Source organism: Mesoplodon bidens (assembly GCF_964165515.1).
Source record: "Mesoplodon bidens genome assembly, contig: HAP1_SCAFFOLD_105, whole genome shotgun sequence".
Lineage (NCBI taxonomy): Eukaryota > Metazoa > Chordata > Mammalia > Artiodactyla > Ziphiidae > Mesoplodon > Mesoplodon bidens.
The window spans coordinates 1,293,606-1,309,099 of record NW_027671694.1 but is presented as its reverse complement, the minus strand read 5'-3'; the positions used below and the strand labels follow the sequence as shown (position 1 = coordinate 1,309,099).

Sequence of the window (15,494 nt, the reverse complement as noted above, 5' to 3'; positions counted from 1 at the left end):
CTGAGTCTTAACCACTGGACCATCAGGGAATTTCCCGCAGTAGGTTTTTGACATAAAGTAGACTCACAGCTGGTACGTGGTCTTGTAGGTGCCCTCCCTCCTCACCCAGGGTGGTTATGTGGGATCAGGAGAGATGGGCTACTCAGGGTGTGCCTGTGCCAGTTACCATGGTTCTGTCCTTTCTCCTACACTGTGCAGCAGTTCTGGTTCCACTCCTCCACCTTTTCTCTCAGCTACAGAGTACAGGGTGGATAAAGAAGAGGAAAATGGCTCTCCACAGACCAGCTTTCTGGCTAGGTTTCAGAGAAGCCCAATAGTGAACCACACAGTAATTAAGAAATAGTTATATCCTGTTTTATATATCTAGAGCTTTATTTTTATAGAAGAAATTGAGTAATTATTTTTAATAAAGTTTTTGCCAGTGTAGAACTGTATCACAGCTGACGGAATCGTGTCTGCTTTGGATCAGGAAAGCACAGCTCAGGTCCCTGGTTTACCTTGTGGTGGCCCCCAAATTGTAAGGAAATGGCCAAGGGCTTAGGAGGAAACAAACCATCCTTGTTTTCAACAAGGCTTCTAAGCTTCAACCTAAATAGTGATGGTGTCACTAAGGCTCAGGAGGAAAGGGCATGGTGTCCTTTAACTTCTCATTTCTCTGATCAGAGTTGGCTGGAGTCAGGGGGCAAAAAATATCTGTGGACTCATAAGACTCTGCTTTCTAAACTGGGTTGTTGCCCACTCTTCCCTATCCCTCTGGTTCCTTCCTCTAAGCCAGACTCATTAAGTGCTTTCTGGCTTGGTTGACCTCCTCACTCAGCCCTGAGATCCTCCCCTCTCCCCAGGTTCTTCTTTCCATGTGGTCCTACTTGGATCCCTTAATGCTTTGGGAGTTCAATAATGGGGAAATCCAGCTTCTGTTATATTATTGTCACCTCCTGGGTCTCAGGGAGGCCATACTGTACTTTGTGCTGGTCAAACAGCTTGCACAGGCCGCTGATGTAGAGTGCGTGGTACTTGTCCACCGTCTTTTTGTTTGGCTTCTTAATCTTGGGAATTGGCAGGGGCTCTCCACCTGTGGAGAAGGAGGAGAGACAAGCATCAGACCTTTTCCCCCATCCAACTCAAATTACCCATTCCTCAGAGGGAGCCATGTACTGAAACTCAATATCTGGGTCCCCTCCACTTCCTTTGTTCTTTCCCTCTGCTCCAACCCCATTCTGTCCCATGTTCTCCAAATACCTAATCTCGTGCATTCTTAAGAGGATGAGAATAAACTCAGAGCATGCTGAAGGAATGTATTCGAATAGTGATGCCCTCATGGCAGCTGCTGAACTGTGTCCCTCCCGTGAATGGCCACAACTCTGATCTATTTAGTTGTCCTCCCCACCCTGCCCTCAACCACAGTCACTGGAATTCCCATTGCCTGTCCCAGCTGTGTGCCAGGTCCTCTGAGACTTGAGGGATGACTTGGGTAGGGGGTAATCAAGGACAAGAGTGGTCCATAGATGTTAGAAAACTTACCAACAGTGGCAATGGGCCGATTGAAAGGCAAGAAACCCCAGTATCCTCGAGTGAGGCTCCGGCCATGGGAGGGAGAGGACCTTAGTCTCAGGGTTTTTTTTGATTCTGTCCTGCAAGGTTTTTTGGAAGAACCTTAGCCACATGCCTTCAGGGAAGGTCTCTTGACTGTGAACCTCATTCTCTCCAAAGGAATAGGAGGAGACAAGATATGATCTGCAAAGAGACGGGCAGAAGTCTGAGTTCTCCCAGGAAGCTCCCCTCAGTGAAACCCTCTCCAAGGTAGGAAACCTCTACAATCTCCCCATTATAGGACAAGAGTCCAAGCACACAAGCATCTCCAGCCTTGTGTCTCATCCTTGTTATGCTCCACATCCACCCCCCCACAAGTGAACCCTTTGAGGGGAGTTGCTGCACTTTGTCTTGTGATGGGAGGAAAGTAATCTCAGGAAATCTAATAATCCTTATTGTACTCAGCATCCAGAGTGATCTTCCTAAATTGTGTATCTAGACATGTCACTCCTCTCTTTAAAACACTTCCAGAGCTCCTCACTTTGTACCATGCTGCCTAGTATGGACTTTGTGCTCTAGCCTTTTCTACCTGGTTAGGTTCGCCTCTCCCTAGCCCTTTGTTGCAATCTGCTTAGCCATACTAAGTGTGCCATGTTCTCTCTTGTCTATGCATCTTTGTACATCCTGCTCCCTCTGCCAGAAATGCCTTCCCTCTGTCTTCACGTGGGTAACTCTATTTCGCCCTTCACTACTCAGCTCCAATTTCATCCCCTTGAATCACCTCCAGTTCTTTGACCTGCTCCAATCCCTTCCACTCCCACTCCCCATATCTAGTGCTTACCTCTTTCCTACACTAACACTACCCCAACTCTGTATTACAGTCATCACCTTGCCTGGCTGACTCCCAGTAGACAGCAAGCTAATCAAAAGGGGGGACTATGTCTCATTCATCTTTGAACCCCAGGGCCTGGCATAGTGCCAGACATGTCATCATAGGCCTTCACTGAATGCCTGAGTTCTTCTCCCTTTTAGTCTAACTGGTAATGTCTACTAATACTTCAATTCACAGTTCAGAGGTCACCAACTTATGAAACTTGTACTTTGGGTAAAAGGCTTTCCATCAATTGGTGCTCTCATAGTGCTTTATACATATGTCCATTATGGCGCATCTTTCATTCAACAAATATGTATTGAGTTCTTTCTATGCACCAGCACTTTTTAAAGCCCTGGGAACACATCAGTAAACATAATGGATTAAAAAAATCTCTGTCCTCATGAAGCTTACCTTTTATTGAGAAGACAGACAATAAAAATAATAATGAACAAATTGAAAACCATATATGTAAAGAAATAAAATTGATGATGTATGAGGAGATGATAAGTGCAATGGGGAAAAGATCCAGCAGGATGGTCAGGATAGACCTTATTGAGAAGAGACATTTGAGCAAAGATCTGGAGAAGATAAAGGAATAAGCCAAAGACTTATTTGCAGGAATAATGTCCCAGACAGAGAGGACAGTTAGAGCAAAGGCCCTAAGGGAGGAGCGTGTGGCTTGTTTGAAGGACAGCAAGGAGGCCAGTGTAGCTCTAATGGAGTGAGCAAAGTGGAGGGCAGTGGCTGATGAGATCAGAGACATGGCAAGATCATTTAGGGTCTTGCAGGCCCTTAAAAAGACTTTGGTTTTGTTTGGGGTGAAATGGGAGTCACTGGAGCATTTGGGGTAGTGACATGATCTGACTCAGGCTTAATAGGATCATCCTAGCCACAGTTGAGAAAAGACTCTTGGATGTGAGGGAGGCAAGGATAGAAGCAGAGAGAGCATTTAGGAGACTGTTGTAATAATCCAGGGAAGAGACGATGGGGTGGTAAACCAGGGGGCGATAGTTGAGAGTGTAAGTGGTTGGTTTCTGGATATATTTTGTAATTATTTGTGAATATGCCTGTCTTCCACTGGACTGTGAGTTCCTTAAAGGCAAGGACCAGGTCTTATTTATTTTTATATCCTTAATGCCTAGTCTATACCTGACACACAGTAGCTGTTCAATAACTGCTGAATGAATGCATTCTATTTCTCAAACCAGATTATATGCTCTTTGGGGGTAGTATCCATGTCTTTTGCATCTTTGCAATCCCCTCAGCATCAAGCCCAGTGCTTTCCTTGCCCTGGGTAAGTTTTCTGGGCCTTGCAGTTCATGGGTTGATAGAGACTGAAGCCCCACTTCCCCAGACCCCCAGCCTACCAGGCTAATGGGCAGAAGGTAAAGGTCTTTTACTGTTTTTTCTCCAACTTCAAGTTTTAAAAGTACCCACCAGAATGTGTCTGGAGGCCCAAACACCCTTAAGGTACAGTGTGAGAAAGTAGAGAGAAGCAATCAGAATGAAGAGTGAACAACCTCTAACAAGTTTCCAAGGAAGAGTACCATTCTGGAGAGGTGCTACAGAGGACCTATGGCACCCTGATGATAGGGCACCAGAACTTAGGGTCCCACCCTTTCTTCAGTGCCAACTTCACAAATCCTTTACGCTCTTTAAGGAGGATGGTAGAGGTTCCTGGTTGGCACAAGAGGGCTTCAGCAGCTCAATCCACTACAATAACCACATCATTGCCCAAGCCTTTCTTGGTCAGCAAATACTTCAAGGCCAACTCACTCACTGGGCACACACCTGTGAAACCAGTCAAGTGATATAACAAACTTGCTGCTTGGGGACGGGGTAAGGGGTTCCTCCAGGGTCTTCCTGCTGGAGACAGTTATTCTGTCTCCTGACTGTGTTTGTTTCCACTCTTCTGTCTTTAACATCCACATCCTGGGTTAGCCCTAAGGTTTGTCCTTAGGGTCAGCTGCTTGCCTTGCAGCTCTGCACTACTACAGTTGGGGCTACATTGAGTTCTTCCGCCTACTTTCTCTTAGCTCTATAGGATTTAAGCCCATGCCTTCCTTCTCTACCCAGGAACCACAGCTGTCTTCCACTCTCTCCAGGCTGATGGCAATTGAGGCTCTCCAGAGTTCTCTTCCCTAGGAGTAATGAGGAATAGCCACCACCAACCTGCTTCATCCTTAGAGCAACCCGGCAAGGGGAAGCCATTGGCTGGGGGTTCTGGAGAGAAAGCAGACCCAGGATTCTGTCCAAGCTAAACTGAAATGTAGATGAACCATGAAATTAGGATGACATCTTGCTGCTCTACAACAGTCACAGAGTTTTTCCTCACCTCCGCTCCCCAAGTTTGCCCTGTGCTCACCTCCTGTTCTCCTTTGGGATGGCAGAAATAGGTTCCAGGCCACAGTCCTTGAGATCCAGGTTGATACCAACCTCAGAGGGGAGCAAAACCATCCTCTGGGATGCTAGTGGTCCCACCTGGTCCCTCCAGATATCAATGTATATTACCTTTTAATGTTTGGCTTCAGTTGTTTTCTGCTGTCCAGAAGGATGGATATTCATCCAAAGAGAAGGACATTTGGTACAGTACCCCGGCTTGAAGCCTGGCATGTGGAAGTTGTCCTGGATTCTGATGGATGCCTATCCTTTATCCCTTGATGTCTTATGCATGTTCAAAGGGGTTCTCAGGAGATGGAGGTCATGGGCCAGGAGGGTACCAACTAGTATGAAAGACATAAAAGTGTCTTTGAGACACCCTGAGATGAGAGCTGTTACATAAATGACTGGCCAAAAGAAACCAGTTGACATCCCCCAAAAGTCAGGCAAAGTTCATCTGAGCTGTTCCATTCATGCCTAATTTTCCTTATATTTGGTTTTGATATTTGGCTTTTGCTTTCTGCTTTCCACTTTGGCTTTGATTCTGAACTCCATGTTTCTGCTTCCTCATCTGAAAGGATTCTTGGCAACTCTTATGAATGCCTATAACTTATCTTGCTGCCTAATCAAACCCTGCCTCTCAGATCTTGGACAGAACCTGAGGCTTGGCCACATATTCCTGTTACTGACCCAGTGTGTTCTGGACTCATTTTCTACTAAGAAGTCCTCTTCCAGCAGGGAGTGAGAACTGGACTGACTGTCAAGGCTTATAGAATTTGGAACTCTGAGGTAGGTCAGAGAATGGAATGATTTATTATACTCACCAGTTGACATCACATAATCTCACACAATTGGGATCCAGAAGATCCCTTCCAAGGTCCCTAAATAAGGAATGATGGCTGGGAAATTCTGAGCAAAGCCAGTGGCTTCAGTGGCAAAGTTGATGAAGACACCATAAGAGAGAATGCCATGAGGGTGGTTAGCAATGATATAGTTGTGTTTGGGACAGAGGTCATGAGTCTTCACCAGCTGTTAGGGGGAGATTGAATCAGAATAGTGGATAGAAGGAAGAGAGGACATGTGGACTCAGATCCCAGAAGGTATCTGTGTTTCCCTTGGGGAGCCCCAAATCCCTATTCACTGGGAAATCTTCACTGTCACAGGATTGCCAAGGGTTATGATGCTCAGAGAGGCTGGCCTGGGTCTGCAACTCTCAGGCATGGTGTTATCCATTTGTCTCCCCACCTGTCCATCCATCTTGGGTCCCTACTTTGCATTATGCCTCTGGGCCTTGACGTCCACTGCTGGCCACCAAAGCCTTTGAAAACATTGGGCTGAATGGGGAGGAAGAGTCTGGGCAACAGGGACTGAGGGCACCCAGAGGCAGCATAGTCACCTTTACTGGGAAGTAATTTGGAAATAATTTCAGAAGGTCCACTTTCATACCCAAGTTGAACGCCTACCACCTGCAGGTACAGAAGGGAAGGGAAGACTGGGTGAGGTCTTGTCAATCTCTCTACTTGTCCCGGAAGTGGAGGTTCTTCCTAAAATCTTCAAATCACTAGAGGGGCCTCCTTCTCACATTTCCATATCTTGGGCACAGAGCTATAGGTACTGTCTTGAATCCAACCCCCAAGGAGACACAGGAAGGCCCTGTTACTCTGGAGCAGTCAGAAAGGTGGGAGGGAAGTAGTAGGATGCTGGGAGCACCCACCCAGAAACCAGCCTCAATTCTTCCTGGCAGCCTGGCAGAGACCTCTGTTCCTTGCTGAGCTTTTCCCTCCTCTCTCCCTCCCCTTCCCTCTACCTTCCTGTGCTCCTCTCCCTCTCTCCCTCACTTTGCCTCACTGACCTCCTTTCCTCTTCTTTCCTCTCCCCACTTCTTCTCCCTCTGTCTCTCCCACTCTCTCCTTCCACATCCACCCCAGCCCTGTGGTTCCATCCTTGGTACAGACAGGGACCACCACTCTTCCCCTGTTTCTTACTCTGATTGTGGGTGTTCCAGTTATAGGCGAGCCAGGCTAAGGTGAGCATGGACAGCATCCCGAACTTAGTGAACACCAGCAAGTAGGGTATAAGAAAAATTGGAATAGCTCCTGAGGGGACACAAAGGGTTCGTACCCTTCAGTTACCTTCAAGTTTAATACACCTCTCATAACCCCGATCTCTGCTCTGTAGTGAAGGAGCAGGTCGAGGCCGTTGTGAGACTCTTCTATTCTCATCACCCCCCCAACCCCCTACCCCCCTACTAGCTCTGCTGTGGTCCGGGATGACCTCTGAGTCACTGGATCTGGGTCTCCTTGATGGCTGATATCTTAACTGAGGAAACAGTGGAACCATGACGTTCTCAGAGTAGGTCCTCAGCTGTGGTCAAAGGACAGAACTACTTGGCAACTGGAAGGAAACAGCATATTGGGCCGGTGGCTTACATCTGCATTCTGGGACCTCAGGAAGTCCTTTCTGAAAGCTCAACCCTCCTTCCTTTGTGCAACTGCTCTTTCAGCACATTCCAGTGGAGAGGGGTGGCCTGCAGTGTATGGGCTGTTTGATGCTGAGAATAAAACACATATTAGAAACTGCTTTACTTTGTTAGATTTTGTCCCATTCAAAATGTCTCAAAAGTTCAGAAGGGGGAAAATCATCTCTGTTAGCAAAGGGTCACAGCAGGCTGTGAAATGCAGACGTGATACATCTTGCAGCAGTGGGAGTTGAATTCCATTTTAAAATCTGCATTCATGAGAAAGAGGGGCTCAGTACACATATTGTGAATTTAAAAATACCCAGCTAAAGGAATGACTTATTTGACCAGATAACATCATAGTAGATAAAAGTTTCAGAGAAGGGGAAGAAACTCAAGAGTTACGTGCCAGCAGGTTTTTCTCTTGCATTTTGGGCTTAGATGAAAATAACAGGAAAAAGGTGGAATGGGTATTAAAAAAAAATCGTATTATGGAATAGAAGAAACCTTAGTAATAGGCTGAATTCCCCTTACAACAGCTGGCTGAAGTAGTTGTTATAAGCATACTAATTAAATAGGAAATAGCAGGGGGAGGAATTTTACGGGAAGATTGCCATGGATACAAATTTTGCTACCTTTGACCCTCATAAAAGATGAGGGTAAATTTGCTGGGTAAGCTTCAGAAGAAAACTCAGATAATGTTAAATATGAATCATAATTAATTATTTTCAACTTCTTTATTGGTGTATAATTGCTTTACAATGCTGTGCTATTTTCTTCTTTATAATAAAGTGAATCAGCTATACATATACATGTATCCCCATATCCCCTCCCTCTTGTGTCTCCCTATCCCAACCCTCTAGGTGGTCACAAAGCACCGAGTTGATCTCCCTGTGCTATGTGGCTGCTTCCCACTAGCTATTTATTTTACATTTGGTAGTGTATATATGTCCATGCCACTCTCTCACTTTGTCCCAGCTTACCTTTCCCCCTCCCGTGTCCTCAAGTCCATTCTCTAGTAGGTCTGTGTCTTTATTCCAATCCTGCACCTAGGTTCTTCATAACCATCTTTTTTCCTTTTTTTTTCTTCTTCTTCTTCTTCTTTTTTTTTTTAGATTCCATATATATGTGTTAGCATACAGTATTTGTTTTTCTCTTTCTGACTTACTTCACTCTGTATGGCAGACTCTAGATTCATCCACGTCACTACAAGTGACCCAGTTTTGTTCCTTTTTATGGTTGAGTAATATTCCATTGTATATATGTGCCACATCCTCTTTATCCATTAATCTGTCAATGGACACTTAGGTTTCTTCCACGTCCTCGCTACTGTAAATAGTGCTGTAATTAATATTGGGGTGCATGTGTGTTTTTGAATTATGATTTTCTCAGGGTGTATGCCCAGTGGTGGGATTGCTGGTTCATATGCTAACATTATTTTTAGTTTTTTAAGGAACCTCCATACTGTTCTCCACAGTGGCTGTATCAATTTACATTCCCACCAACAGTGCAAGAGGGTTCCCTTTTCTCCACACCCTTAGAGGGATTATTTTTTAGTAGATTTTAAAAGTATTTAATTTAATGGGATTTTCTACACAGGTGATCATGTCATCTCTGAATCAGGACAGTTGTATTTCTTACTTTTCAATCTGTATGCTTTTCTTTCTCTTTTTTTCCTCTTGTTTTATTGCACTTGCTAGGACTTTTAGTATGATGTTGAATACAAATTGTGAGAGTGAACATCCTTGCTTTGCTCCCCATCTTAGGGAGAAAGCTTTTAGTCTTTCACCATTAAGTATGATACTACCTGCAGGTTTGTTTGTTTTTTTCTTTTACAGATGCTCTTTATCAAGTTGAGAAAATTGCCATCTATTCCTAGTTTGCTGAGAGATTTTATCATGGATTAAAGTTTGTCAAATTCTTTTTCTACATCAATTGATATAATTGTGTGTGTTTTTTCTCCCTTAGGTGGTTAATATGTTAGGCTACATTGATTGATTTTCAAATATTTACACTTGCATTCTGGGATAGAGCCTACTTGGTCATGGTATAGTAATCTTTTTTTGATTTGCTAGTATTTTTTTTGAGGATTTTTGCATTTATATTCATGAGGGATATTGGACTGTAGTTTTCTTTTTTGTACTGTTTTGTCTGGTTTTGATATCAGGGTCTGGCCTCATAAATGAGTTGGCCAGTGTTCCTTCCTCTTCTATTTTCTGAAAAAGATTGTGTAGAATTTGTGATATATCATCTTTAAAATATTTGGAAGAATATGCCATTGAAATGAACTGGGTCTTCAGATTTCTCTTTTGGAAGGTTTATAACCTTCCAAAATTAAAATTTAAGTTAATTGATAGTTACAGTTTATCTATTTCATTTTGGGTGAGTTTTGGTTGTTTGTGGTTTTCAAGGGAGTCTTCAAATATAATTGTTAATTTGTCTATTTTTTTTCCAGTTCTGTCAGGTTTCACTTCATATATTTTAAAGCACTATTGCTAGCTGCATAGAAATTTAGGATAGTTATGTCTTCTTGGTGAATTGACCCTTTTACCATTATATATATCCTTTTTCACCCTTGGTCTTGACTTTAAAAAAATAAATTGATACCTGTACACCTTCAAATTACTAATGATTACTAGCTTAAGTTAAAGATGGTACCAATATGAATCTAAGTGGGTCCTTTCTTCAAATCATTTCTGATTCATCTTGCTTGCTCACTTTCCCCATATTGTAATAGCCAACATTTACTGTACAGTCATCATGTAAAACTAAGTATTTTACATGCGTATTTTATTTAATCTTCATAAAGCCCCCATTAGGACAATAAGCATTCTCATTTTGTGAATGAGGAGCCCAGGTTCAGAGAAGTTAAGTAACCACTTAAGGTCACAAAGCCAGCTAGTTGGTGAGCCAGAGTCGAGAACTCACACTCTTCCTCCAGAGACTGTACTCTTTGCCACTGAGCTCTAATTATTTCTTTCCTTTAGTCAATTATTAATTCCCATCATTTCTGTCCTCCAAACATCTTCCAAATTATTCTCTTCTCCACCTCCATGTTACCATCCGGTCAAAGCCACCATTCTCTCTCTCTAAGCCGACTGCCAATGTCTTCTCAACAGGTTACCTGTTTCGATTTGAGCCATGATGCAGCCAGCATGCTAACTGCAAATCTCTGTCCTTCTATAGCATATAACCAAGAACATGGTCGGTTTGTCAAAGAAACATTTCTGTGGCTCTGTGATTACTTAATGGATCAAAATTAATGATAAATATGAGAACCTATGGGGGTTAATGGTAATTCAGTAATTCAACAACTCACATGGCTTCCTATGACTCTTATGATCCAGTCCAGTCTCATAACCTTGGTTCTGAAGGTCCTCCATGATGGAGCCCCTGGACATACCCTGGCTCTCTGCATTCCATCATACTGTTCTTCTGTCAATTTCTTCAACTCATTCTGTTCCCCGGCCTCCGGGCTTCTGTGCATGTTGTCCCTTTTGCCTGGAAGACTCTTTCCTCAGCTCATTGCCTGGCTAGCTCCTATTCATATTTCAGGTCTCAGGATAAATGACACAGTTTCAATATTTTGGAGCTATCTTTAACTTCTCCCTCTTTCCAAAAAAAAAAAAAAAAATCTCTCCCATTCATCCTCCTGCCTCTGTCTCCATTGCCACTGCTGTGGTCCAGAACTTGATTTCCTCTGGTCTGGACTGCAGCCTTTTGTCTATTCTTGCCTGCTGGTCTCTTCCCTTCCAGTCTATTTTCCATGCCACAGATTTTTTTTTTTTTTTTTTTTTTTTTTTTTTTTTTTTTTTTTTTTTGCAGTACGCGGGCCTCTCACTGTTGTGGCCTTTCCCATTGCGGAGCACAGGCTCCGGATGCGCAGGTTCAGCGGTCATGGCTCACGGGCCCAGCCTCTCCACGGCATGTGGGATCTTTCCGGACCGGGGCAGAACCCGTGTCCCCTGCAACTGCAGGTGGACTCTCAACCACTGCGCCAGCAGGGAAGCCCCACAGATATATTTTTAAAGCACAGTCATAATGTTGTTTGCCTCCTCTGAAGCCTTCAGTATTTTCCCACTGCTGACAGGATAAAGTCCGAACATGTTAGCCTGGTGTTTAAGGCCCTCCATGGGCCGGTCCCACACACCTTCTTGGCCTCATCTCTCAGCACCGGCACTCACACCCCTTATGATCTAGCATGAAGTGATCATACCCATAGCACTGTAAGGACACAGGGTGATCTGAAGTGGCTCATGGATGGAAACTTATTTTAATGTGTAGTGAATAAAAGTGAATTTATGGTGGTAATGTAAAGTTTCCTGTTAGAATATATTAATTTAGGTTACAGGAATGAGTCAAGTTGGGGAAAAAATGTTAATAAAAGCATAGGTGGTACTCAGCTGTGGAAAGAACCAGAAAGTGGGATGCAAATGGTTGAAGAATGGGAAATGGGGGTCCAACCACCTTAGTCTACTCCCCATTCTTTCAACCCACCATACAATTTCACCTCTCCATGCCTGTGGTGATGCTTTTCCCTTATTCTGACTACCCTCTCTCCAACTTCCTGTCTATATCAAAATTCTCTCAGCCGTCAAGGCTTAGCTCAAATGATACCTCCTTGATGATATCTTTGCTTATTCTCTGGTCAGAATGAAGAGTTTCCTTCTCTACAAACCCACAGCATATTACTTCTGCATATATTTGTCCGTTTCATTTTGCTGCTTGTATAGTTAGCACCTTACATGTCTGGCCCTTTGCCTTTTAGACAGTAAGCTTTTTTTTTTTTTAATATAAATTTATTTATTTTGGCTGTGTTGGGTCTTCATTGCAGGGTGTGAACTTCTCATTGTGGTGGCTTCTCTTGTTGCGGAGCACAGGCTCTAGGCACGCGGGCTTCAGTAGTTGTGGCTCGCGGGCTGTAGAGCACAGGCTCAGTAGTTGTGGTGCATGGGCTTAGCTGCTCTGCGGCCTGTGGTATCTTCCCCGACAGGGGCATGAACCCGTGTCCCCTGCATCAGCAGGCAGACTCTCAACCACTGCGCCACCAGTGAAGCCCACCACTGCGCCACCATGGAAGCCCATAACCAGCCACATTCTTGGATTTCTGAAGGCTTTGAACCAATTGATTAAGACTCCGGGTTTTCACTTTACTCTAGAAATGACAGGCTGCCCATAGCCTTACACACTCATGCACACCCTGGAACCTCAGAAGGCCTTTCTTTATTTGGAATAAGGGCATTGGTGGTTTCTTTCCCTGTTAACATCCACCTGTCACTTGGAGAATTTTGAAACCAAATTGCCCTGTGCTACAACTGAATGTAACAAATATATTTATCCTGAGTCATCCTCCTGTGCTTCGCACTGTGCTGAAGGCTGTTTTCAAGAAGCTTATTGTCTAGGGCTTCCCTGGTGGTGCAGTGGTTAAGGCATTAATTATGTAGATCAAACATCTTCTGAGGTGGGGTGGTTGGGCTCTGATGTCAATTTCTATAACAGAAAGAAAATAACATCTACTCAGGGTTTTCTTTCCTCTTTGGTCATCAGAATGCTCTTGAGAGCTCTGTTCTACAATGGTAGAGGGTGAATGACTTACTTGTACAAACTCACATAACAAGTAAATGGCAGATCTGGTCTGTCTGACTCTCAAGTGTATGTTCTATTTTTTGTATTATCAGCAACCAGAGATAGGAGGCAGACCCACACACACACACAAAAATGTCCATGAGAGAGAAAAAAGAACAAGAGGTGGACTTAAAGGTCTTTACTGAGGAGAAGAAATCTGGAAGAATTAACAGTATCAAGCCTGGTCTTGCAAGAAATATAACAATGACAAGACGTGGCTCCTGTTTTCATGGAGCTTATTGGATAGAGGAGGCAAAGGGTATAAAGGCTGTTATGCAACCAATTTTTCCAAAATGCTCTGGATTTTCAGAAATAATGGAGTTTCAGGTTGCCAGGAAAATGTTGCAGAGAAGGTATGACTTGAGCAATATCTCAAAGGAAGTGTTGTCCAGGGATAGTTCAGGAAGGGTAATCAGAGAATATTTCAAGAGGAGGAAATAGAGCAGAAGTGAAGGAGTGAGAGAATAAGTACCCTTCGCATTTGTTCTGTGAATAGATTGCCTGGAATACGAGCTTCACCTAGGGGAAGAGTAGGGGGGTGAGCTGGTAAAGAGTTTGAGACAGAGAGTGGAGCAGGGCCTCGAATACCCAGGATAACACATTTGTACTTCATCAAGTAGGCAAGGGAAAACCACTGACTATTTTTGAGCAGCAGAGGACTGTAATCAAAGATGCATTTGAAAGACTCTTCTGGCTGTAGGCAGTGGAATATATGGGAGAAGGTGGAGAATAGAAGGCCAGGAAAGAGGATATTGCAACAGTTTAGATGGATGGCAACACAAGCCCAGAAAAGAAGAGACAGATGGAGAGCCATCCTGTAGACAGATGGAGAGCTATCCATTAACTGGAAGCTGGGCCTCAGAGGGGCTCTCAGGAGCATTGCCTAATTCCAAGGGTCATGAATATTTATATTCCACATCTCCCCCAAACCATCTCTTCATTCTTCTCTCCTCAATTCTTTCCTCTTTCTTGTCCCTCTGCCTTTTCTCTTCCCCTCTTCCTTACATTTTCCTCCATCACTCCCAGTAGTGCTCAGTAATCAGCCATGATTCTGAATATAATACAGGAGGGAGGAGAAGTGCTGAGGGAGGTTCTGAGCAAGACAGAAAGAATGAAGGAAAGAGGGTCAGAAAAAGAAGGAAGAAAGGAATTAAGAAGGAGGAAAAGAGGGAGGAAGGAAGGAAGGAGCATTTACTGGGAACCAGGCCATGGACCCCTTTGGCAGTCTGGTGAAGCCCTTTTCTGAACAGTACTTTTAAATGCACAAAATAAAATACACAGACTTACAAAGGAAACTCATCATAGTAAAATACCATTATCAAAATATTGCCAAAATGTCATGCAGTAACATGAGCTTCTTGATTTATGCATTAAATAACCACACCTAATGGTAGTTCCATTAACTGTTAGAATTTGGCAGTGGTAACGAGCGTAAATGAACTTTTGAGATTACTGCAACAACTGGCATGTGAAATGTAAATCTCTGTTATGTCTATTACTGACAAGTTCACAGGTATTTCTGTGGTTTGCTGACTACATTCATCATTTCAATATAAGGTTAGTGAAAATAAACAGGTAATTTTTTCCATCCAAATTCAACGTTGTCCCTCCCTGCCTCATTCTAGATCTATAGGTCCCTAGTTAAGAACCAATGATCAATGGGGTCATATAGCCTCCCACAGATTGGACTTGGCAGCCTTCTAAACTGTCTCATTCTTCAGGATGACATTTCTTCACGTTCAGTTTCCAAACTTGCCCCTGTAATTGGCTGCTTACAAAGCCCTGGTTTCTGACTCAGAAAAGCTTCGAGCTGTCAGCCCATTTGACCAGCACCGATGACTGTCATTCTCTGAGTCCACTGAAGAACAAGACCTTTCTCAAAATTCTGTCTAATGAGTCACTCACACAGCCCACAGATTTTCCATAATTCTCTCATTATAGTCTTATACTGGAAAATCACCTTACGTCTACCCAGTAACACCAGCTCTGCCCCTGCCTGTGAATAGGACTCTTTTCTGTTAGTTCACAGTGGGCAGTCCTGAGAGAAGGTTGGGGTTATCTTTAAACCAGGAAACCTGCAGCCTCACTCCTGGCCTTCATGCCCCTCAGATGGGAGGAGAGAAATCTAATGAACTCAAGAGTAGCAATCTCTCTGGGTGGAGAGGCAGTCCTTCCCAGAGAGAGGGGACCAACCAAATGATCTCTTTGGAGCCCTCCTCATCTGGAGATTTCTGGTCTCTTTCTTCATCTGTTCCCTTGTGCTCTCCAGCCCCTGGGGTTCACTCACCTAAAAAGACATAGTCTGGGATCAACTGCAAAATAGAGAGTGTTTGGAGGCTTTCCTGAAGATCCAGATGGGAGGGGAAGGCCATGGCCATGGTGCTGTTCTGTTGTGGAAAGAAGGTTGGTGCCTCCAAAGCTGAGCTGATTGCAGGTGCTTTGCCTTAATCTCATCACTGAGTCCCTTTATCTGTTGGAGGTTTTAGCCTTGACCTAATCTTTTCTCCAGTCTTCCCTGTTCTCTCCCCACCTCAACTTCTTACACACACACTAGGCTTTAGATCATACTTTCTAAACTCTCTAATATGCATCCTTTCTCCATAGATGCTCAATTGCCTCAGGCTGGTT

At 43.8% G+C, this 15,494-nt stretch overlaps 1 pseudogene across 1 annotated transcript; it reads right to left on the bottom strand.

Annotated features, from left to right (window-relative positions):
* Window positions 1-917: 917 nt before the first annotated feature.
* LOC308611169 (diacylglycerol O-acyltransferase 2-like protein 6) lies at window positions 918-15,244 on the bottom strand (annotated as a pseudogene). The gene is made up of 7 exons: window positions 15,154-15,244; window positions 6,769-6,879; window positions 6,180-6,249; window positions 5,608-5,812; window positions 4,021-4,195; window positions 1,522-1,734; window positions 918-1,072 (listed from the first exon to the last, which is right to left on the bottom strand). The product of its transcript is annotated as a diacylglycerol O-acyltransferase 2-like protein 6 (transcript).
* Window positions 15,245-15,494: the final 250 nt, after the last annotated feature.